At 47.1% G+C, this 25,611-nt stretch overlaps 1 pseudogene; it reads right to left on the bottom strand.

Annotated features, from left to right (window-relative positions):
• Positions 1 to 826: 826 nt before the first annotated feature.
• The window catches only part of LOC115857106 (cyclin-dependent kinase 2-associated protein 2 pseudogene), an 82,246-nt pseudogene continuing 57,461 nt past the window's right edge, over positions 827 to 25,611 (bottom strand).

The following is a 25,611-nucleotide window of genomic DNA, read 5'->3' as shown; positions in this document are numbered from 1 at the left end:
AGTCAGGGAGCTGCAAAGCCCCAGCGTAGCTGAGGCACAGAGGAGGGGGCCTGGGCAGCCAGGGATGGAATCCTAGAGGCTGGCAGGGTGGCCCCGGGCTTGGCCGTAACCCACAAGTCAGCTGAGCATTTGCAGACTTCAGTGCTGTGTGCCAGCCAAGAGGACAGGCACAGCCGTGGAAGTCGCTGCCCCATCATCCGGTTCAGATGCTTGGGTCCAGGTGGGAAAACACAGGTGGTTAGTGCTGAGGTTTTAGGAGGTGTATCCGTTTCCTGGGGCTTCGGAGCAAAGTACCATGAACTGGTTTAAAACAACAGACATTTATTCTCTGCAGCTCTGGAGGCTGGAAGTCTGAAATCTTCCCTCTGAAGGCTCAGGAGAAGGCTCGTCCTGCGTCTCCCAGCTCCTGGCGGCTGCTGGCCATCCTTGCTTACAGGCATCCCTCTAGTTTCTGCCTCTGTCTTCGCATGACTGGCTCTCTCCTCTCTGTGTCTCTGTGTCCAAATTTTTGTCTTCTTCTAGGCATACAAGCCATCAGATTCTGGTCCACCCGACCAGTATGCTCTCGTTTTACCTGGATGACATCTGCAAAGACCCGATTTCCAAGTAATAATAAGTAATAACAGGTAATGTTGCATCCGCAGCCACTGGGGGATAGGACTTGAACTTATATTTGGGCGGGGGGGAGGGCGGGGAAACACAATCTCACCTACAACAGGAAGCTAAGGAAGCACGCTCCTCTGCTCTCCACCTGAGCTCTGAGTCACCAAAGTCATGTGGACAGAGTCTGAATTCCAGCTTTGTGGCTTGATGAACGTTGTCTCAGTTACGCTGCTTCATTGAGCTTCCTCTGGCCACCCCGGGAATCTGGCAGCTTCACCACTCGGTCCAAGCCGCCCTGCAGAGAAGGGGGCTGGAGAGGGCCACACATGTTGCTCTGATGGCACGTGGAGCACAGAGTCAGGGAGGAAGATTGCCCAACAGTGCAGGTCCCAGGGGGATAGAGAGCAGAGACAGGATATCCACGGAGAGGGTCCACGCAAAGGGACTGTGCACACTGGGACAGATTGAAGGGAACCAGAGAGTGGAGTGCAGAAGTGAACTTAGAAGGAAGTCTGCAGGGGGTCAGGGGGTGGGAGCAGCCTCCACGCATCGCCTCCCCCCCCACCCCGACCCTGCATTCCCACTCCTAGGATGGATTCCTAAATCATCAGAACGCCTTGGGCTGGATTAAAGGAGGCAGCCAGTCATTTTGATCGGTAACCCGTCCAAAATAAAACAAACCCACCAGCCGCCTGGGAAACAGCTAGGCCCTTGACCACGCGCGCTTTTTTTTAATGGTTTCTGGTCTGCACTCCCGGCCTCCGCCCCGCGGGCCCAGCGTCCCAGAAGGAGGCCCACTCACTGAAGTAGCCTACGCGGCAATGTTTGGCTGTTTGCATTTCTTGACAAAGGAAATTTGTTGGGCTTAAGTTGCCAAGGGTTTGCATCTGGATCCTATGATGTTTGGCTTCGGGAGGGCTGTGCGCAGAACCGGCTCCGGGGCCTCCGCCGGCCTCCGTGTAATTAACTTAAGTGCTCCGAAGATGAAAGCTTATTGCCTGATCCCGGATTAGGGCATCGGCAGAGAAGGTAGGCAGCAGACTGGATGAGTTATCTCCCACTATTGAAGTTTCTAGAGATACCAGCGGTGGACAGTGGAAGTCAGGAAGTTTGGGTATGTTGGAATTTATTAAATTTGCAATTAAAAAGAAACCCCGCCCCCAAGTTCTGGATGCCAGCGCAAGGAGGTTAAGTGGAAACATAACTTTACATAATAAAGTGGTTAATCATATTCCACTTTAGAAACACTAATATCATAAATTGGCCTCATACTTTTGTGCTTCCAGCTTCGACAATAGAGCTGAGACCTTAATTTCCTGGTTTGGTATAACTTCTGGGGTTTTCCTCCCGTGCCTCGTCCACCTCCCCTCCTTCACCCCCTCAGCTGGAGTGGGGGAGATAACTTTGATCCTTGATGCTCTGGGGGCCTGGGGAGGTGGAACGGGGAGGGGGTGGGGATTCCTACAGGTGATTTTTAGGCCTGAATTCCACTGTGACAGCAATGATTTATTTTAACTACTAACTCAGGAAAGCAGGCGCCACCAGGATGAATACCTCCACTAGCCCCTAGCAGACTAATTTTACTGTTTATGAATCACTAATATGTTTAAGAACCAAAAGAAAAAAAAAGAAAAAAAGAAAAGAAAGGGAGTACCATTTTAGATAACTAAAAATAAGACTTCCAGCCAAGACCCCATGGTGCCCAAACAGTCCTACATGGGAAAGATGACTTTGGATTACAAGATAGAGAACACATGGGGTCCAGATAGCTGCCCCCCACCTCTGCAGCGGGCAGAGGCTACTGGCAGATGAAACACTTTCATCTCTCCCAGGGAGATAAACTGGCTGGTCTGGATGGCCCTCTTTATTTACAAAAGAAAATTAAATCCGTTTTAACACTTGCACCGTTCATAGGAAACACATGTGGGCTGGTAATTGTTTTGAACTCAATTTCGAGCCGGCCACACCGCATTGGGCAGCTCTAGCGATTTCGCACTGGCTTGGGGTGGCCGTGGAATTTGCACGGAGTTTCTTCCCAATTCCAGAGGATCTGTAAGGGAACATTCCTTGGCCGAGCTGGCAGAAGACTGCTGTTCAGTTTCCTGACTCCTGCAGGAAAGCACCTTCTCCTTATGGCCAGAGGGCTCCTCGCAGTGCCCCTCGCCCCGGTTCTTATCAGAGATTGGAACGGATCAAAGGGACTCAGAGCCCTGATTGAACCCAAAGGACCTCCCTCCTGCCTGGGAGTTTTCACAGAAGGAGAAATAAAAGATTGGGTGATTTTCCCAAGAGTGCCTGATAGGGCTTTACAGCTGCCAGGAGGCGCCACTCAGAATCCGGGTGTCACCCAGTTATCAGACTTCGCTTTGCAAGAGTCAATATGCAGGCAGCCCCTTGAGGATCCTGTGGAAAGGAAGATTCTGATTCTGTAGGCCTGAGCTGGGGCCTGAGACTCTGCATTTCTACCACGCTCCCCAGTGATGCCAGTGTGGCCGTCCCCAGGGCCACGCTTGGGGTAGCAGACCTCTCCCAGGCATCAGCATCCCTGGAGGGTTTGTTAAGACACAGTTTGCTGATCCCACCCTCAGGGTTACTGATTCCACAGGTCGGGGGTGAGAGCTTGTTTCTGATAAGCTCCCAGGTGAGGCTGATGCTGCCAGGTTAGGGACCACACTTTGAAAATCACTGTCCAAAAAATGCCCTCTCTGGGGAAACGGAGACTCAGAACGATTTTCCCAAGGTCATGTTGCCCAAGGTGGCAGACCTGGAGCCCGTACCCTGGTCCAGTGCTCGTTCTTTCGTCCGTGAAAAAAAGGAGCCTATCCTTGCAAGGGGACCCCTCACTGCCAAGGCACTAGCAACGAACCTGCTTGAGAACAGAGGACAGATTCGAAGCACCTGGGAAGCAGTTTCTCCCCTGCAGCAAGGCAGTCCCTTGCTCTGAAACACCCTTCTTCCTCTCCTTTTGAAGTCCTCATTTTCAAAGCTCAGTGTCGGAAACACCAGAGAAACACCAGAGAACAGGCCAGAGGAAGCAGGAACAGGTATTTCGTAAATGAATGAGTGAATAAATTACTTCCCAGTGGCATCCTCTCCTGCTGTGTGTCCTTGGACAGGTTACTTAACCTCTCTGAGGCTTATTTTCCCCATCTGTAAAATAAAGATGCTAATGTCTACCCCATAGGGTCAGTGCTTATAGCGGTAAAGCACCAGGCAAAGATGAGTGGTAAATGAAGGGTCACTTTTGGGTTTTTTTGCCATTTTTATTATTTATTACTATTTTTGCCTTTGGGGGCGGAGCAATATTTTCGTCCTTACTGCCACTCTTTTGACTAGGTTTTGCCTTTCAAGAAGTTCCCCGTCGACATGCAAGTGTTCTTTGGGAAAGTTAATATCTTAAACTGTTGTTAAGGGACATGATGGTGACTCAGAGTGACGATGACTCATAATTATTCAGCGCTTTACGGTTGACCTGATAGTTTCCCCACAAGTTGAGTCATTTAATTCTCCCACAACTCCAGTGCAGGAAGTGCTATTAAGTTGAGGCTTGGGGAGGTTGAGGCACTTGCCCTCATTCCCACAGGCATTTTTTCCCACCTCACTGCCTCTCAGGGCAGCGGCTGGGGAAGGCAGGGGGATGCACCTACCTGAGGATGGGGTCTGTTTTCCCAGGATCACATCTCGAGGGGTTGAGGCCACATATTCCCTTCCAGCTCAGGAAACAGCCCCTGCAGAAAATCACTCTCCATAATTCCAATATGTTTTCCGAGGAATGTTTATCCTGCAGATGCTTTTTGGGGTCAGATACCCTTGGGGGCACCGTGTGTGCTCTCCCACACCTGGGCCTTCAGAAGGTGCAGCGGCCCGTCAAAGCCCCCAAAGGCCCCTGGGTGAAGGAACCTCCTCACTTTGTCAGGGTGCAGCATCTTCTAGACCTCGTTCCTGTGGTCTTCTCTTTCCCCTGCACCACTGGGCATCACTGGGACTCGGCTCTGGCCTCGTCTCCATCCTTCAGCAGCCAGCATTTGCTCCATCTTTAAATGCTTCTTTCACTCAGCCTTTAGGACTGCTGTTCTCTGCCTGGAATTCCCCATTTCCCCTGACCTCTCACTTCTTTCAAGTCTCTGCTCAGACACACTCTAACCAGAGGCCTTTCCTGACCACCTGATATGAAACAGTGAGCCCCACGCCTGTATCTATCACCCCCGCTGCTTTCTTTCTCTTCACAGAACTCAAGACCATCCTGCTGACACTGCTGTCTTTTTTTTTTTTTTTTGGTGTCTGACTGCCCGGTAGAATACAAGCTTCATGAGGGCGGGAACATTTCTGTTTTGTTCTCTACTGTTTCCCCAGTGACTAGAACAGTGCCTGGCCTATTGTGGGCGTTCATAAACGTTTGTCGATGGAATGAACGACAGAAGGAAGAGAGGAAGCTGGATTAGCCGTGTGACCTGTGCTCGGCGTCTTCCCGGTTGTCGCCCTTGCCAGAGGCATCTGGTACCCAGGTCCTCAGTGCTGGCTCCGTCCAGGCCTGGGGTTGGCTCCTGGCATCAGGGATGTGTCAGGCATGAGCCCCACTCCCCAGGCAGAACTGCAAGTCAGTGTGACAAGTGACGGCTGCTGGGTTTGAAAGGCAGGCGGCATATAACAGTGGACGCCCAGGAGTTCTGGAGTCAGGAGGACCTGAGTTCAAATCCTGCCTTAGCACTGATCGGCAATGCAGCCTTGTCAAGTCACTTAGACGTCTTGAGCCTCAGGACTCCATCGTTAAATGGCAGTTAACAGTGGCCACCTTGCATGCTTGTTGGGGGTGAGCAGCCATCAGGGATTAAGAGCCTGGTGTGTGGGCGTGGATGCATGGGGACTACAGAAGTGGCACAAAGAGGGTGGAGTCCCATTTTGCCATGGTTAGCAGGTGGCCAGGAGAGGCTTCTGAGAGGAGATGGGGCTTGGACTTGAGCTTACGGAGTCCCTAGGCAGATGAGGCAGAAGGCAGCGCTATAGTCAGAGCTCCAGTGCAGATGCTGGAGCCAGAGTGTCTGGGTTCAAATCCTGGCCCTGTCTCTGACCAGCTGTGTGACCTTGGGCACATTGCTTAATCTTGCTGTGCTTCTGTGTCCTGATTTGTAAAATGGGGGTTCAGTCTGGTAAGTGCTCAATAAAAGTTAGTGGTCTCCATCTTTATTATCAGGGGTGAGCCAGCAGTGGCAGGTTCTGGGAACTTTAGGAAGGCAGTCGGGGTAGAGCTCATGCTGGGTCTGAATGAACATGAGACAGGTATCCTCCAGACCGTGGAGTGACCCTCCCTCTTAGAAAGGCAAGGAAGGTGCTCTCTATTCCCTGTGGGAACCCTGCTCATTGACCAGGAGTGGATGCTGTATCCAGCACCTGGTCACCCACGAACTTCCAATGACCCCCCTCTTGTGGCCCTTTGAATCCTCAGGAAAAGCACAGCATCTTGGCTCAGAATGGGCCTCAGAGCTTGCAGAATTAGAAGGAATCTCCTCCCAGCAGGTGAGACACAAGCCCCTAGCTTCATTTTACAGATGAGGAAGCTGAGGCTCAGAGAGGCGCACACCTGGGTCACACTGGGGCTCCGGTATTCCGCCCCTCCCCCACCCCTTGGGCTAGAGTTTGCATATATTTGCATATATTTGCATATAGTTGATGACATCCTGAGGAAGGTGGGAGCCTGGCTTGTGATGTGGAGACAGAAACCCCAACGTAAAGAGTCTGAACATTCCCAGATTTTTTGTATTAAAAACTAACATTAAAAGCTTGTTTTTCCTTTTGATTTTGGTTTGCTTGTTTGGGGGCTGTAGAATTACGTCTCCCTCCCTAGTAAGCTTTTCCCTCTGGAAAGGCATTTCCTTTTGGAGATATCTGATTGTATCTGATCCTCCTAATCGACATGTAAGGGGAAGCCCAAGGTCATAGTAGTGTGCACTTACGGGGAGATGGGGTGCAGGGCAGCGAGTACCCTGTGAGCACCTGTGTTAACTTCAAGCTGGGGCTTCCCTGAGATGAGGGCTCCTGACTCCTGCCTCTGGTCTCTTTCTCCCACCCAGACCACTTCCTTAGATAGAAGGCACCTCTTCTTTACAAATGAGAACATGGTGGAAAAGTCAAGCAGAAATGACCTTGAATGACGGTCCTCCCACTTCATAGTTGTGTGACTCTGGGCAAGTCACTTATTGGGTCTGGGCCTCAGTTTCCTCATCTGTAAAATGGGAATAATATTCAGCTTTCGTTGTGTTGTTGTGAGCATTAAATAAGACAACACAGGTGGGGATATAACAAATGGTCAGTTAATAGCAACAATAAGAGAAATTATTATCATCAAGGATAACAATTCCCTTGGATCTGTAAGAAACGGTGGCTTTACATCCCATGCCTTTCTAGCCAAACTGCCGTGGGCCTCTATGTTTAATAACATCTCTGTCCCAAGGCTGTGTCTGGGATTAGCAGATTTGAATTCAGGAACTGAAGACACAAATGCCAACTGGGGCCAGAAAACAAGGGTCCGGGAGTGAGGCCAGGTGGAGCTGATGCCTCTCCGAAGTGAACAGCTACCTCCAGCTTTAGCCAGGAGGGAATGAGCCCACGGAGGCCACGACTCACAGTTTTTTGTTTTTTTTTTTTAAGCTGTATGCAGGCCTCTCACTGTTGCGGCCTGTGCCGTTGCGGAGCACAGGCTCCGGACGCGCAGGCTCAGCGGCCATGGCTCACGGGCCCAGCCGCTCCGCGGCATGTGGGATCTTCCCGGACCGGGGCACGAACCCGTGTCCCCTGCATCGGCAGGCGGACTCTCAACCACTGCACCACCAGGGAAGCCCCTCGACTCACAGTTTTTAAAGAGAAAATAGAAATTTGGATTTCTGCTTGAAATCTCCCAATTTTTAAAAATTAACCACTATATGAGTGGCTTAAACAACAGAAGTTTATTCTCTCACACTTCCAGGGGCTGGAAGTCCAAGATCAAGGCGTCGGCAGGGTTGATTTCTTCTGAGGCCCCTCTCCTTGTATAGACGGCTTCTTCTCCCTGTGTCCTCACGTGGTCTGCCCTCTGTGCGTGTCTGTGTCATAACGGTCTATTATACAGACACAAGTCATATTGGATCAGGGCCCACCCTAGTGACCTCATTTAACCTTGAATGCTTCTTTAAACACCCCATCTTCAAATATTGTCACATATTGAGGTATTGAGGGTGAGGACATCCACATATGAATTTTTTGGGGGACACAATTCAGCCCATAACTTGCATGTTTTTGGAAACCCTGCCCGAGCCACACACCAGGATCTATGTCTCCTGTCTGAGATGTCTTCCAGGGAACGTGTTTGTCTGGGTCCTGAGGTCCAGACACAGAAAATCAGTTCTTATGAGCTTATCCTCCTGTCAATTTCCCACTTTCTCCTAGAAGTCAAATTCTGGTGGGATGAGGGTGCTGTTTGCTGGTTCCTGCTCTGGGTGTGGTCAGTGAGGAGGGCTGTCGGGAGGGCTGCCTTCCCTCTCACCAGGTCCTTATCTGATGCTCGTGGGGCCTTGATTGAGGCCACCTCTTGCCTCCTGCACTGGGCTGCTTCATGTCAGGGCCTGGGAACCTAATCACCAGTATTATCCTACAGCCTCAGGGTATCTGAAAAAGTTCTGCTGGGGATCTTAGGGACCTCGTAGCTGGCAAAGTTGCTGTAAATGAGCAGTTTACTGACCACTCCTCCCTGGAAGCATCGGGAGAATGGAGTCTGCTTATCTGTTTGCAGAGGATCAGCTGTGGAGTTGGGGGTGGGGTGTATCTGGGCTTCCAAGGCTCTGGAATCCATAAGCAGAGAGGAGGCCCGAGGGCAACATATTCCTTGCTATCCTCCACCCCAGATGCCTGCCTCTGTGGTTTGGCGAGCATCCTTCCTTACCTTTTGTTCTATGCACAGGGATGTACCTACGTCCACCTTTCTAAAGCAAGAATGAGATCATACGTATGAAGCTTCACAGCACGAAGTCTGCCTGAGGTTACACAACAAGCAGCAGCACTGGGGTTCAAACCCTGCAACCCGCTTCCAGAATCCCAACACTTAACCACTTAGTATACTGCTTCCCACCTGCGGTTTTGTGGCTTTTTTTTTCCCCCAGTAAACTATTTATCAGGATTCTCTGTGTCAACCACACCAATACCACCGCTCTCAAGGGTTGATACTATTTGATATTGGGAGAGATCTGAAATGCCGGTGTTCTAGCTTTAAAGTCTTTAAAGAGCTAACTGAGGTCAAATGAGGTCACTAGAGTGGCCCTGATCCACTAGGACTGGTGTCCTTATACGAAAAGAAGAGTAGGATACAGACATGCACAGAGGGACGACCCTGTGAGGACACAGGAAGAAGATACTTTCTACACGCCAAGGAGAGAGGCCTCAGAAGAGGCCAACCCTGCTGACACCTTGAACTTGGACTTCCAGCCCCCAGAACTCTGAGAACATAAGTTTCTGTGGTTTACGTTGCTCAGTCTGGTAGTTTGTTAGGTGGCCCAGGCCGTCTAATACAAAGCCCACACATGAGTGGGCTAATTTCTCATCTTATGAATGAAGACCCTGAGGCTCAGAGAGGTGAGGAAGTGCTCTGTATGCCCCAGCTGGCTTCCAAGCCCACCTCTAGCTCCCAAGACCATGTTCCTTGCACCGCACCGGGCATGGCTAGAGCTAAGTCCTGAAGCGGAAGCTCGCCGAATACTAGCCTTTGGCGGGGAGTTGGACAAAGGGGATACTCCATGCATGTAGGCTTCCTAAGCCCTGCCTCCGCAATGCGGCTGCCCTCCCAGAGCAGAAGTTTCCATCCATTGGAGAGGGAGCCTTTCTCTCTGGTGAGTTTTGAGGAGGGGCTGTGTGGGCTTCTCCCAACACCCTGGCTCCAGAAAAAAATGTGCCTCATGAGAGCAGCTACAAGAATAAATCCTGAAGATGTTTATCCTGAGAATTCCAGGCTTAATTTATGACCTCCTCCAAGCAGCATCGGCTACCAGCCATTAGGTCATTATAAGAACAGCGTCTCCAGGTCCCAGAGCATAAATACCTGCTGTCAGCTGAGCCGGGAGAGGGCGGGCTGCTTATGGGTGGGGGTGGGTTGGGGGCCTGCTGGGCTCCCTTCCAGCCCCTCCGGAGGACCTGAGGCTGCTCTTATCTACTTCCAACCAAGATGAGATTTAAACCTAGTCAGCCTCCAGGACTGCATCAGGATCTGAATTTATTGACGGCAATTTGTAAGATCAGGTGGAACACCCACAAACCAACCCAATTAGCAGGAACCTCCGCCTTGTTAGATAAAGATGCACAAAGGGCCAGTCTGAGGCACCACCTTTAGCCACCATGGCCGCAAATCCATCTGGATCCCTGGGGAAATTCTCCAGGGTTCAGTGGCTTGGGGCAAAGACACTGGTGTTTTCAAGAACTTAGCAGTTCAGGAGTTTCACAGGGATACCTCGAGAAGGGGAGTGGAAAGGCAGACAGGCCTGGGTATGAGCCCTGGTCCCCCCTGGCCGTCCTACCCGTGTAGGACGGTGGTATGTAACCTTTTGCCTTGACTCAGTGCTCAGGGTCGGTGACTGGATCTTACATGGACAGAGTGCCAGGCACACAGTGGGTCCTCATACCAGCAAGCTCCTCTTTCCTGGTACAATTCTTTTTCTAGAAACCTCATCCTTCCACCTGCCAGGTGAATGTGGTCATTAATTGATTGGTTATGCGTTCACTCATTTACCTTTCAATGCGTTGATTTGTTCAGCAAAGGTTTACTGTGTGCCTGCCATGTGCTGTCGCTGGATTAGGCTATGGGCAATATTCCAAGTGTCCAGCTCTTTCTTTATCACTTGAATACTGCTCTGGCTGCAGTGAGGACCTTACTGGCAGGCAGGGAGATGTAGTGTAGCAGGAGCAGACAGGCAACCGAGTTTCCTCATTTCCAACATGGGGATGGCGCCTGGCACACAGTAGGTGCACAGCTTCTTTTGGACCCGTTTATTATGTTTACTGTCATTTGTTCCCACTAGAATGTAAGCTCCAGGAGAGCAGGAATTTCGTCTGTTTTGTTCACTGATGCCTGGACCAGTGCCGACATAGTAGGTCCTCAATAAATATTTGCAGAAATAATGAGTAATATTAATAATAACTCATGGACAACTTTCATGGCCAGAATGTTTGCGTCTGTTTCTCTCATTTAAAAAAGTCTCGGAAACAACTGTTCTCCATTCTAACCCCATCTCTACAGCATCAAAAGCCCCATTGGTTATATCAGTAATTTATTTAGTTCTGAAAAGCTTTTGCTTGGCTCTGCCTCCTCGCTGAGCCCTTTCCTTCGGCTTTCTTTGAATATCCGGCCTGGCTTGTTCACCGTAGAAAGGAATCTGTATTTTTCACTCTCTGAAGACTGCCTAAGAGCGCACAATAAAGCGTCTCTGCCAGGAGTCCTGCCCTGACCACACTCGTCCTCCTTGCAGGCCACGCCCATCCCTCGTCTTTGCCACCCCCACCTCATCTTCCACTGGGGACTCTGGTTCCCCGCGGGCACTTTTGGAAGCCTCCTTTCTGGTGGCAGCTAAGGTGTTTCTCTGCACACATCATCCTGATGCCAGTTGAGACCAAGTTTCCTCACCACCAAGTAAATTTGAAAATTATTTTGCTCAAGGAGAGAGCAGATTACCTATACTTCTTGCTCCGATCCAATTACCTAACTCCACCCACCACCGTCAAAAGAACACGTGCATACTGTAGGAAATTTGGAGAGAACATAAAAATATATAAAGCCAAAAAACTCCTATCCATTATCCCACTACTCAGACGGCTGGAAGTAATGTTTTGGCCAATTTCTTTATAGTAGTCTCTCTAGCTACTTCTTTTCTTCATGAGCTTATTAATAATTTGCAAACACCATTTTGTGTTCTGTTTTTATACTGTAAAATGATCTTACATGTTATCCATTTCTTTAAAACAATTTTATAAATCTCATTTTTAACGTATGCATGATAATCTGTAGTGTGGATGTACCATCATTTCTCCATCAGTCCTCATTTTTGGACATTTAGATTGTTTTCGGTAAACAGTTGGGTGATGAGCATAACTGTACATAATTCTTTGCCTGCATTTTAATATATTTCCTAAGGCCTGATTGCTCTAAGTAGTTTTAGAAGGGGTCAGAGAGCGCCGATCTTTTTCTTTTTTAATTGTGGTAAAATACATATAACATAAAAGTTGGCATTTTAACTTTTTTAAGTGTTCAGCAGCCCTACATTCACATTGCTGTGCAACCATCACCAGCACTGAGAACTTTTTCCATCTTCCCAAACAGAAACTCTGTATCCACTAAACACTGACTCCCATTACCCCTCCCCCACTCCTGGCGACCACCGTTCTACTTTCTGTCTCTATGGATTTGGCTATCTAGGTATACCTCATATAATTAGAACATGCAGTGTTTGTCCTTTTGTGCTGGCTTAATTCCCTTAGCATAATGTCCTCAAGGTTCATCCATGTGGTAGCATGTACCAGAATTTCCTTCCTTTTATGTGGAGAAAAGAGAGTCTTTGTACACTGTTGGTGGGAATGTAAATTGGTAAAGCCATTATAGAAAACAGTACGGAGGTTACTCAAAAAAATTAAAAATAGAACTACCATATGATACGGCAATCCCACTTCTAGATCTATATTTGAAACAAAATCAGTGATTATGAGATATCTGTACTCCCACGTTCATTGCAGCATTATTTACGGTAGCCAAGATGTGGAAACAACTGAAGTGTCTGTCAATGGATGAATGGATAAAGAAAATATGGTATATATATGTGTGTGTGTATATATATATGTTTATATATGTGTGTATATATATGTGTGTATATATATGTATATATACATATATATACACACATATATATGTCTATATATACACACACATACACACACACACACACACACACACACAGAGAAAATGGAATATTATTTAGCCATAAAAAGAAGGAAAGCCTGCCATTTGCAACAACATGGATGAACCTGGAGGGCATGATGCTGAGTGAATTAAGCCAGGCAGTGAAAGACAATACTGTATGGTGTCACTTATATATGAAATCTAAAAAGAAAGTCAAACCTGTAGAAACAGAGTTGAAAGGTGGTTGCCAGGGGCTGGGGTGGGGTGTGTGTGTGGGAGAAATGGGGAGATGTTGGTCCAAAGGTAAAGACTTTCAGTTTTAAGATAGGTTCTTAGGATCTAATGTACAGCCTATAGTTAATGATATGTATTGTGTACTTGAAATTGCTAATAGAGTAGATCTTAAAGAGTTCTCACCACACACACACACACACACACACACACACACACAAAGTAACCACGTGAAGTGGTAGATTTGTTAAATTGAAACGTATACGTATCAAATCATCACTTTAAATATGTACAATTTTATCTGTCAAGTGTACCTCAATACAGCCAGAAAAACAAAACAAAATGAAACCAAAAACGATGTCCTTGGCCACCAATGAGAAATTAAAAGGGCATGTGGGTGAAGCACTTTCAATCCAGGGCCATTCCTGGGAAAACAGTTCTCTGCCAGCTGTGTTCACACGGGGAGGACCAACGGCCAGCATTAGTTCGATAGCAAGTCTGATCAATATTCTTACGTTTTTAGCTGAACTATTAAAAATTGTTTTCAAAAAGCATTTCTGTTCCTTTTAAGGCTGAATATTCAGTTGTATGTATAGACCACATTTTGCTTCTCCATTGGTCATTTGGGCTGTTTCCACCTCTTGGCCACTATGAGTAATACTGCTGTAAACATTGTTGTGCACCAATCTTTTAAATATTCTCGATAAGCTTTACCATTCGGAAAAGTTGTACCCATTTACATGACCACTAGCAGTGGGTATAGAGTGCCTATTTTATTATATTTAGTGATTGATGGTAATTTTAAAAATAAAAGACCTGTGAATGTGGAAGGGGGGATGCTGTAATGAAATTACATATAGAAGTGGGAAAAGGCTTATTCTAGTCACCCACCTATCCACTCATCCCCATAACCACTCACCTACTCATCCACCCATCCACCTGTTCATTGTTCTACCCACTCTCACCTGTATACCCACCTACCTACCCATTCATCCATCCTATTATTTGCAGTTCTGACTTCCTGGGAGCTACACCCACATTTGTTTACAATACCACAGAATAAAAAGGTGGATATCGGAGGATCTGTCTTTCTCTGCCTTAGCTACTATTAGTTCTAAGTCACCGCCCTGCTCCCTACCCGTGGCCCCCAGTCTCACTGAAATTTCTTCACTGAATCTTTTCAGCAGAGATTAAACTCCCCGCACCTACGCACCGCCCAGTCTCCACCATGTTATGAAAACACGTTCAATTGTCAATATGGAGTTTCAGTTTCACCAATGTGCAACCTCTGCTTTTGCTCTTTACCAAGCAGGTGGGTTAATGAGGTCGCTGCCTGGGATCCTGGAGTGGCTTTTAGGGGGGCATTTTGCATGTCCCTGAGCTCTGAGACATCTCCCCTTGCAGAGAGCATCTTGGGCCTGAAGCTAAGAGAATTAGGAATTTAAAGGAATTTAATTAGGAATTTAAAGCTAATTGTACATCCTGCTGTGTTCCCGCTTCGTCCTGCAGTTTGTAAGGGGAGGTTTGGGGGGGGGGTGTGTTTGTGTTTTAATAGAAATGGAAATGACAGGTATATTGTATGGGGACATTTCTATGAAAAAATAGAAAACAATCATAATATTTATAGGTCTATCAATTCCCTAGAAATCACTCTAAAACAGACAAAGGAAGAAAGGTTTTCTCAAATAAATGGAATAAATAACAAGGAAATAAAAAAAGCACTTTAGAATTAGGTCCAATTGGTATCTAAAAAGAAGAAATCAGAGATGACAAGTGGACCCCAAAGTTGGCTTAACAAATATTTTTTTAATTTTAATTTAAAAAAAATTTTTTTTTTTTGGCGGTACACGGTCCTCTCACTGTTGTGGCCTCTCCCGTTGCGGAGCACAGGCTCTGGACGCGCAGGCTCAGCCGCCATGGCTCACGGGCCCAGCCGCTCCGCGGCATGTGGGATCTTCCCGGACCGGGGCACGAACCCATGTCCCCTGCATCGGCAGGCGGACTCTCAACCACTGCGCCACCAGGGAAGCCCTAAATTAATTTTAAAAATTAATTACAATTTAATTTTAAAATTAAGAAAAACTACTTTCTCACCTAAAAACAAAATGAAAGGTTTACTGTCATAGAGGCAATGTCCACATTGAAAAGCGGACAATGTGTCAGAGATGGATGGAGGCTGTGGTCCACCTTTTGGATCCCGGGTTCCCGGGTCTTGCACATTCAGGGGTGTCTTGCCACCACCTTTTATAGTTGCTCTACTGCTTTCCCAGCGGCTTCCTTTGAGAGTAAAGTTGTCGGCATCCGTCCAATGGACACTTTAGAGAGAAGCCTTTTCATAAGATTTAGCTGAGGACCAAGCCAAAAATACCACTTCGTGGGCAGAGATTCAGCCTGGGAAACGCTACCCGTGTGTGTCTGTGCTCAAACCTCCAGCCTTCTAACTGCCACGGGGAGTTCACGCCACCACCACCCCTTTCCAGGAAGCTGAGCATCTGAGCATCGGGGCGGTTGGCAAGAGCACGCGCTTATTTTAGAAACAACTTTCCCACCTATACTGCTCCCTTTTCTAAAAACTCTCTTGTCGTTGGGCTTTTCTGGGGCTAGTTCAGTCTTTCGAGCACTCTGACCCCCAAAATGAAAACATGAGTTCGTTGATTTGAATTTTCTCTTTTCAAATAACATTTGGAGAAAAGAGGAGGGGAACCCAGATGGGACAGTCCTCTGAGAGCCTACATCTTCCCCTGATCCTAGAAGGAGCAGCAGAACATTTCCAGAACTTTCCAGAAAGTTCTGGAAACCCATTCAGAAGATTCTAACAGCCTCTTCTTCTCTGGAGGAGTCACATCTTCCCTAGAGCTGAAGTTAGGAGTCTTCCATGGATGCCAAGTGTCACAGCTGTCCTCACGTGTGGTACATCTGGGCAGTGGCTCTTGCTGAAGAAAGGCAACTTTGTAAGCACATGTGTATTATGGTGAACATTTTCACGTTGGTCTCTCTTCTTACTTTCTCAACTTCACTGTTGAATGTCCTACTCTTTAGTTGTTGTTTTCATTCCTTCTTTCTTCTCTCTCTTTTCCTATTCTTAAATTCTTTAGTAAATGTTACTGGTAATTATGGGTTCTTTATGACTTGGATCATATCTGTCTCAAGTCATTCCAAGTATACTGCCTGTCTCCCCACGGAAAGGAGCTCTGACTTGATAAGAATTTCCTTGGCATTTGAGCTGGGGATCCTCATTCCTTGTTGGCCTGAGAGGGGTTCCCTCTCTGCTTGGGGTGCAAGCAGGAGCTGGGTGTGTGTGTTTTCCTGGGGGAAAATTTAAATTTAAATCGACCTCAACAATGAAGCCAGTAAAAGTGCCTGGGGATGCCTTGCCTTTGAGGTTAGAAACCTCTTGTATTGATATTTGTGCTTCTGAGTCACCAGTAGTCAAATCTGCAGAACTGCCTTTTCAGAGGCAGGAAATCCTCAGGCTAAAATGTAAATGCCCCCCCCCCCAAATGTAAATGCCCTACCTGAACATGCTCCTCAGTCAGGCTTTTGAAATCCAGAAAGGAGACAAACTCACAGTTTACTTTAAAACACACTTTTCTTCTGGCGGATTCTTGATGCAAAAATGTCTGTGCCGAATTAACACTCCCACTCCCACCCCTCCCCCTAACTCTGGTCATGTTCCAAGTACGTATTTAAAAAAAAATTTTTTTTTTAAATTGAAGTATAGTTGATTTACAATGCTTGTTATTTTCAGGTGGACAGCAAAGTGATTCAGTTATACATACATATCTATCTATTTTTTGCAGATTCTTTTCCCTTATAGGTTATTAGAAAATACTGAGTATAGTTCCCTGTGCTATACAGTAGGTCTTTGTTGGTTATCTATTTTATATATAGTAGTGTGTATATGTTAATCCCAAACTCCTAACTTATCCAAGTAGGTCTTCTCTTTTCCTTAAAAACAGGAGATTTTTTCCTCCTCATTCATTGTGCACCTCAAGCTGGCAGTTAGGAAAGGTTGTGATTATTGAAAATATCAGAGTAGTTTCATTACTGTGAACAAGTGATTGTCAGCCTACAGCTCAGTTCTTTCCATACTCCCTCTTGCCATACTCATAAGAATCCCGTGCTGATGCATGTCTTTCAGGCATTCTGCATGGAGTCTGAGATGCTTATGGTTGATAGCAAAAGAAAAGGTCTTAGGAAACATACTTTGCAGAATAGAGGTAAGGGGTGTGTTTGGCCAGTGGTGTCTGGGGTGGGTTTGTAGTTCTCAGGTTTTACACAAGAGGGAGCTTTGGTATCCCATTGCACAAGACCCTGAGGATTACAGGGTGTTGTGTGGGGTAGCTTTCAGTAAAAGTATTTCATAACCAGGGCCTGCTTACTCTTGGCCAAATGACTTCTGACCACAATTAAGAAAAAAGAAAGTTATACTTGTGCAGATTCCTTGTCTTGTATACTCAAATTGAATGGAATTTTGCAGTCCCATGACAGTTTCATAGAGTTCGGGCCTTCTAAGGAAGGAATCAGGTTGTCCAACTGGAGTTGTCTCATTTTGCACAGCCAGAGTCCACAGTTGGCAAAACTAGGAAATGGCCAAAGATTGTCATCCCATCTCAAAATGTTGCCAGGTGGTAAAAGTTCCAAAATGAGCCCTGCCTCTTTCCTGTTCTTCATTCTTTATCTCATTAAAACCATGGTCCATCACATCCCCTATACTCCAGATTCAGTTTCTGAGGTAGAGCAAGGCAAAGTTTTGTGAGAAAAAAAATCTGATTGAATTAATTCCCCACTGTGACATGAATTAATCATAGTATTCCTACCTGAACTCTTTCAGAATTAACAAAACAAACAAATAAACAAAAGTTAGTTGACAAGAGGGCACCCAATTTAGGCTATAGTGGATAGAATTCAAATGTTGGTACAGTGATATGGAAAAAAGTGTTTATGTTAGCTAGATGTGGATTCAAATCCAGATCTTGTCACAGGTGACTTTGGAACAGGCACTTCAATAATGTACTCAGTAAGTACTTATTAAGTGCCTACTATTTGCAGAGCACCAGAGATGCAAGCATGAGCAAAACCAAACAAGGACCCTCTTTCCAGCAACTATAGTCTTAGGGGAAGAGGCTGACATAAATCAGTCATGGAAATGCATGTCAATTCACAGCTGGGCTAAGTGCCACTGTGGCAGTTAGTAGTGATGTTCTCTGAAGAGTCACCCCCTTATCCCTCATCAGACACATAGTAGGGCTGCACTTTCCTATTCCTCTGAAGTTAGGCCTGGCCTTGACCTGCTTTGGCTAATGAAATGTGACCATAAGAGTCATGTGTCTCAGTGATGAGTGGAAGATTTAAAAGCCAGGGCACCATTGCCCCATTCCCTTCCCACTGCTTTGGGGAATGTGGGAACATGTGCCAAGATGAAGCCTCTGCTAGGCCTGGGTCCCAGAGTGACCATGATGAATTAGCCCCACTCCCCACCTCTCATCGTCCCACAGTGAACCTGTAGCACCAGAGAGAAATAACCTTTGATCAACCACTGAGACTGGGGCTTGTTTGTTACTGCAGCAGAGCCTGGCCTATCCTGACTAATACAGCCCCACTAGATAGGTACCCGGTATTGTGAAAGTGTATAGTAGGGGAATGGGCTGGGTAGGGGAGGTTAGGAGAATGTCTCTGAAGGTGTGACAACTGAGCTGAGATCTGAGAAAGATAGGGAGGGGTCCTGGAGGAAAAGCATTCTAGATTTTGGGCTAGGGGGCAGATATGTAGATGGAAAGAATTGGATGGATTAACCTCTCTGAGCTAATTGGCAAAATAGGACTGATTGATTTATTGAGAGGATAAGCCGTAGCTGAGCGAGAACCCCCAGCCTAGAGCCTGGTATGCAGTAGGTGCTAGTGAACACTAACAGCTACCACTTATATGTGTCAGATACTGCATAAGGGCTGTGCATGTAAAAATTCATTCAATCCTTACATAGTCCTGTGATTTAGACATATTATTTTCCAGAGTAGCAATTGGGACACAGAGAGGTTAAGTAACTCACCCAAGGTCACTCAGCTAGTGAGGGATAAAACTTGTATTTGAATTCAGAGGCTTTTAGCCCCTTTGCTACCCTGCTTCTTAAGGTTGTTATTTTTGTTATTACTATGGTTTTAGCATAAAGGCAAGGAAACTTTTTCCTCCGCATCAGGCCATACCAGGAACAACTCATTACCAATTTAAAGCCCAGCGTGTGATGATGTACAAGCACTTCTAAGGCCCATTAATATCCTGTATCAGTCAACTATGGCCTCATGATGCTGTGTAACAACCAACCACAGAACTCCGTGGCATTCAGTAATGGACACAAAGTGTGTGTGTCCTCTGGGGCAGCACATTCAGGCTGGGCTCAGCTGGGTGGTTCTGCTTCAAGCTGCCAGTCCAGCTGAGCTGGGCTGGAGTGGCTCTGCCCCCTGTGTCCTCATTTTTGGTTATTTCTGAAGGAACAGCAACTCCTCGGGGACACTCTTCACAGGATGCTGGCAGAGTGTGTAATATGGCACTCTGCCAGAGTGCCGGAGCCAGGATCTCCGGAACCTGGGTGCACACCTGTGTCTGTTGAACTGCAGTGCTGGAGAACTTTCCGTGGCATATCGCTGCCTTGCTTAGGGGGAGCCAGACCCCTTAGAGAGGCATTCAGGATAGAGATGCCTGGAGGTGGTGATGTATATATGTTTCTGTAAAATGACTGGACTGGAAAACATCCGGGATTCTCTGGGCAGGGGCAGGTGTGGAGGCGCTGTGAATGGAGCACGGTCTTCGGAGTCTAGAGCTCTTTCCCCTCTTACTGAGTCTGGGAGACTGTACTGCTGTTACAGTGCTGAGAAACTCCATGGCTGCAAAAAGTCCTGCTGACTTGAGCACCTCATGCTCAGCCCTATGGAAGTGTTGCATTGACTCTCACAGTAGAACGGGGCACCTGATTTCTTTAAAGTTTTACACTTTTCCTTTTCCTTCATTTCTATCGATTGTCTCTCTTAAAAGCCACAGTTTCATTGGCTAAGACAACTTGGCAAGTCATTGCATCTCCGTTGGCCCAGCCATTGAATGAGAATAACACATCCAGGCTTGTTGTGAATTTAAATGAAATGATGTGCCCAGGGCAGGGTGAGTGTATTCGTTTCCTAGGGCTGTCGTAACCAATTGGGTGGCTTAAACAACAGAAATGTATTTTCTCACCATTCTAGAGGCTAGAAGCCCAAGATCAAGGTGTTGGCAGGTTGGTTTCTTTCTTTCTTCTTTTTTTCTGGACACACCGTGCAGCTTGTGGGATCTTAGTGCCCCGACTAGGGATTGAACCCAGTCCCTCAGCGGTGAGAGTCCTAACCACTCGACCACCAGGGAATTCCCAGGTTTGGTTTCTTCTGAGGCCTCTCTCCTTCGCTTGCAAACGGCCACCTTCTCCCTGTGTCCTCACATGGTCTTCTCTCTGTGCATGTCTGTGTCCCAATCTTCTTTTCTTAGAAAGATACCAGTCCGACTGGATCAGGGCCCACCCTAGTGACTTCATTTTACTTTAATTTCCTCTTTAAAGGCTCTATCTCCAAATATTGTCCCATTCTGTGGTACCAGGCATGAGGGCTTCAGCATATGAATTTTGGGGGGTTACAATTTGGCTTTTAACAGCAGGTGATGGAAGGTCATGGCCTCAGTTCTGGCCCTTTAACAGCTAGGCGTCCTTGAGCGAGTTCCTTCTGCTGCTGGGACCTAGTTTCCTCATCAGAGAGGTGGGATTGATCCTTCGAGCCCTCAGAGGAGGAGGTACGAGGAGGGTCAAGTGCATTAGGAGTGCTGTAGCTCTGGGAACGACAGGGAGCATCCCTCAGGTAGCATCCTTCTCCGTCAGGTTCTGTTGGGACCGGCTCTTCTGTAAGCTCTGGCCTGAAGGGACCTCTGGAGTCAGGGCAGATGACTAGGGGACAAGAGATGGTGGTGACCTGGCAGTCTCTTTGTGATCCGTCAAGGCAGCTGACACTCTCCTTCCCAGCCAGGCCCCATCAGCCCTGCCTGCTTCAGGAACGGAACTGAGCTGAGGGCTAAGGGCTTGGGCTGCAGGACCTGACTCCCTGCACCTAATGCCCAGCTCTGCTACTTAACGCCAGAGACAGGGTGAGAAACTTGATGGTTTTTATTCCCTTCTTTTAACCTAAAAAATTTGGTGGAAATAGCTAATATAGTCACATGAATCAAAATCCAAAAAATCGGGCTTCCCTGGTGGCGCAGTGGTTGAGAGTCCGCCTGCCGATGCAGGGGGCACGGGTTCGTGCCCCGGTCCGGGAAGATCCCACGTGCCGCGGAGCGGCTGGGCCCGTGAGCCATGGTCGCTGAGCCTGCGCGTCCGGAGCCTGTGCTCTGCAACGGGAGAGGACACAACAGTGAGAGGCCCGCGTACTGCAAAAAAAAAAAAACCAAAAAACCCCAAAAAAACCCCAATAAACAATTCTTCTTGAGCACCTACTGTGTGCCAGGTGTGTTCTAACGCTTTACAGATATTAACTCATGTATTCTTCCTGACAGCTTTCAGAAGTAGGCTACTATTCCTGTCCCCATTTTACAGCTGAGGAAATGGAGGCACAGAAAGGTTAAGTAACATGCCCAAGGTCACAAAGCTAATAGTAGTAGAGTCAGTATAGGAACCTGTATTAGTCAACTGGGACTGTTGTAGCAATATGCCACAGATTGGATGGCATAAACAACAGGAATTTATTTTCTAGAGCTCTGGAGGCTAGAAGTCCAAGATAAAGGTGTCAGCAGGGTTGGTTTCTCCTGAGGCCTGCCTCCTTGGCATATAGACAATAGTCTTCTCCCTGTATCCTCACATGGCCTTTTCCCTGTGCATCTTGCTGTTGGTGCCTCTTCCTCTTCTTTAAGGACACCAGTCCTATAGGATCAGGGCCTCACCCTTATGACCTCATTTAATCTTAATCACTTCTTAAAGGTTGTATCTCCAAATACAATCACATTGGGCTAGGGCTTCCACATACGAATTTGGTGGTGGTGGGGGACATAATTCAGTCCATGACAGACCACACACAGTCTGCTCCAGGTTCTGGGTTCTTACACTCCCCTCCCTCTACCCCACTTCACTTTTCTACATCTTAATTTTATCACATATAGAACGATAATAGTAATGATATCTATACCAGAAAGTTGTCAGAACATAAAATGAGATGACATGTAAAGATTTTTAAGACAATCGAACCCCATTCAAATATGAGGTTGTTAAAAAGTAAACCTCCATCACCCACAGAGATGAGGATGTGCAAGCTGATGTTTAGGACTCTCTGTTGGCTGGTCTAGTCGGCAAGACACTCTTTTTAATTGTCTCTCATGACAAAATTCAAATATTAACCTTCTCTGGGATGCCTGTCTCCTCTTGCTCACTCTTCCCCATCATCCGTCTTCCCTGTATCAGGGCGTCTACCACTCATTCAAGACTCAGCTTCAGTGTTGCCTCCTACAGGAAGTCTTCCTGGATCTCTCTGGGCTGAGTACTCACCCACGGCCCTTGTGTTCCCTTTAGCTCCAGCATACATCACAGGTGCTGAGGCTGCCTGCTACTCTTCAGCCTCTCCCCAGACTGGAGCTCCTTGGAGGGGTTGTCCTCATCTTATTCTTTTCTGTTTATATGGGGCCTCATGCTGTGCCCGGCATGCAGCATGTGGTCAGGGAAGTGTTCAGGAAAGCAGCCTGCATTTCTTCTTTTCCAGCTTTCATCCATTTCCCTTCTCCTCTGCCCCGCCCCCCCCCCCCCCCCGGTATTCTTTCTTCACTTCTAAACATTTCTCTTTTCTGAGTTCAAAGCATAACATGCCCTCCCTAGAAAATCTGGCAAATTTGAAGACTCACATGTAAAATAAAAAACTGTGATTCCGCTACCTCTATATTTTATTTAAGCAAAGTTCTTTCCACTCCTTTTCCTCTGCACATATGTTTTCTTTTTCTTTTTTAAAAATATCTATTTATTTTTGGCTGTGTTGGGTCTTAGTTGTAGCACTCAGGATCTTTCGTTGCAGTGTGTGGGCTTCTCTCTAGTTGTGGTGTGCGGCTCCAGAGCACGTGGGCTCTATAGTTGCGGCGTGCAGGCTCTCTAGTTGTGGTGCATGAGCTCTCTTGTTGTGACGTGTGGGCTTAGTTGTCCCGTGGCATGTGGATCTTAGTTCCCTGCCCATGGATCAAACGCACGTCCCCTGCGTTGGAAGGCAGATTCTTAACCACTGGACAACCAGGGAAGTCCCTGCACATATATTTTCTTTGAATAATTGTCATGCCTCTATTCTAGCATCCTTAAAGCTGCTTTGTAAACACCAATTTCATTGACAGCTGCATATTACATTGTCTGTGGTGTTATTGATTTTCCCATCCCTACTCCTGCCTTTGTAAATCACCCTTGGGTTCTCATCAATTTCACTGGTTCCCTCCTCCCTGGCTCCGCATGGCTTTCCCATCTCTCCCTTCCAGTGAGTCACCTATTCCTTAAGCCTACAAATTGGTCAGGACTATTTTCTTAGAGAATCACAGAATTTTACGTATGTGTTTTATTTCATCCCAAGGGCCTCAAAGCTGTTGAAAGGAGGGGATTACTCCTCGGAAAGTGACTTTGCCCGGGAACCCCATTTTTATTAATCCCTGGGCAACTCCATCAAGTGAGTAGGTGTAAAATACAATCAGCCCCATTTACAGATGGAAACACTGAGGCACAACGTTTGCTTCTCCTAAGGTGACGTACGCATTCTGAAAGTCAAAGGAACTGGCTTTTTCTTTCCAGTTGGCTGATGTCCTGGGCTAACCAAATTTCATTAAGGCTAAGTGCCTTAGTTGTTTTTCTTTTTAGTCTAAACAAAGACCAAAAATAATGTACCCCCAAACACTGCATTCTTTATAAAAATATTCCAGGAGGACAGGCTGGGGAACTACTCCTGAGATACATCTTAGGAGTCATTTCCATGGGAAGCCTTGTCTTTCCAGGTTCGAGTTCAGAGCCCCCTCCCCATGCTTGTCCCTGGTCACACCCAGTTGTCAGCATCTGTGCTCATGTCCCCACCCTGGCTCTGCAAAGACCTAGAAAGGAAGTACCATTTTCTTCTTACTTCTTCATTCCCTTTATCTAACGTGCCTGTGACATAGTCGGCACTCGAATATGTCCAAATGAATGAATCCACAGTCTACCGTGTGAATTTTGGGGCTGAGAAATGGAAAAAGAGACACAGGGAGATAAAAATTTTAGGAGAGAAGGCAAAATTAGTCAAACTGAGACAATGCTACATGCATCAGCTGATTAAAACTGCTGGCCCACCTGGCATTCACCTTTCTCATTGTAAAGGACACTTGGTGTTCAGTTCATCCATCCATGTCATATGAGTGGGTACCACTCTCACTTTGTCCTCCGGCCTCACCCAGGCTGATAACCTTTTGGAACTCTGAGCCAGGTGATTCCATCGGGATCCCTGGACCATGTGAAGCTGTGTGCGGGCAGCCAGATGGCTTCCCTCAGGGATATCAGTCTCTTTTCCCCTTTCCTTTTTCCTTTCTTCACTCAGTTGTTCACGAAGTGTTTGTTAGCACCTGTAGTAGATGGCCCTTGGTGATCCCCTCTTCTTGGTATTCATGCCCTGGATAAGCCCCTCCCCTTGTGTGTGGGCTAGACCCAGTGACTCACTGCTAACCTGAGAATATGGCAAAAATGATGTGAAGTCACTTCCGTCGTCAGGTTCTAAAAGTCTGATTTCATCTTGCTACCAGATGCTTTCTATTGACTTCTCAGAGTGTGCCTTTGAAGACGAAGTCAGCTGGCACGTGGTAAGAAACTGAAGGTGGCTTCCAGCCAACAATGAGTGAGAAACTGAGGCCCAGCCAATAGCCACGAGGAGCTGAATGCTGCCAACAACTGCTGAGTGAGCGGCTCCTTCCCCAGTGGAGCCTTCAGATGAGACCACAACCCCTGGGCTGGTACATTGATGGCATCCTGGCAGAGACTGTGAAGCAGAGCACCCACCTGAGCTCTGCTTGGATTCCTGACCCACAGAAGCCATGAGATAATAACTGTTGTTTCAAACTACTAAGTTTTGGGGTGATTTTCTGTGTAGCAGTAGATAATGAATGCAGCACCCACTCTGGGCCATTGTCTTTGATACTTTCTACCGGCACTTTGCATTCATTTGTGCCCCCTTGATCTCCCCACCCTGATATTTCCCAGGGGCTGGAAGGATAAAAACTGCATTACCAGACTCCCTTCCTGCTAGTGTTCTGGATGTAATTTAGGTTCTGCTAATGAGATGAGCCTGTGAGAGATTTGGAAAGCAGGATTTTTGCTGTGGCAGCTGATGGACAGGCTCTGGCAGACGTGAGCTTTGCAGTGGCCACCCTCCATGTCCCACTCTCTATTTATCAGTTCATGGGTGTTGGGCTGCTGGGACATCTGCAGGGATTTCTAGCTGTTTCCTGAGTTCAAAATTGAAGCAGTGGTGAAAACTGAAGCTAAAAACCCAGTAGCAGCAGCATAACTTCTACTCATCCAGCTTGTCCAACAATTTTGTAAGCACCTATTCCTTCATACTGACTACCTTTCCGCCAAAAATACCTAGACACATTTCTGTTTCCTGCACTGAACCCTGCTGATGCAATCACTCACTGTTCAAGGCCCTGGGGCCACAGGTGAACCTGACATAATTCTAGACCTCAAGATACTCACACTCTAGTGATGGAGACAGAACATCAGAAAGTACTTTCACCATAATGTACCTGTCTCTTAACTCCCTACTGGTTTACTATGAATTTAACAAACTTAAGCTTCAGTGTCCCTCACTTGGCATGGGTCCCTTCCAAGGGTC

This window comes from Globicephala melas, chromosome 5, assembly GCF_963455315.2.
Source record: "Globicephala melas chromosome 5, mGloMel1.2, whole genome shotgun sequence".
Taxonomy (NCBI): domain Eukaryota; kingdom Metazoa; phylum Chordata; class Mammalia; order Artiodactyla; family Delphinidae; genus Globicephala; species Globicephala melas.
The sequence above is the reverse complement of the archived record's forward strand: the minus strand, read 5'-3'. Positions and strand labels throughout refer to the sequence as shown.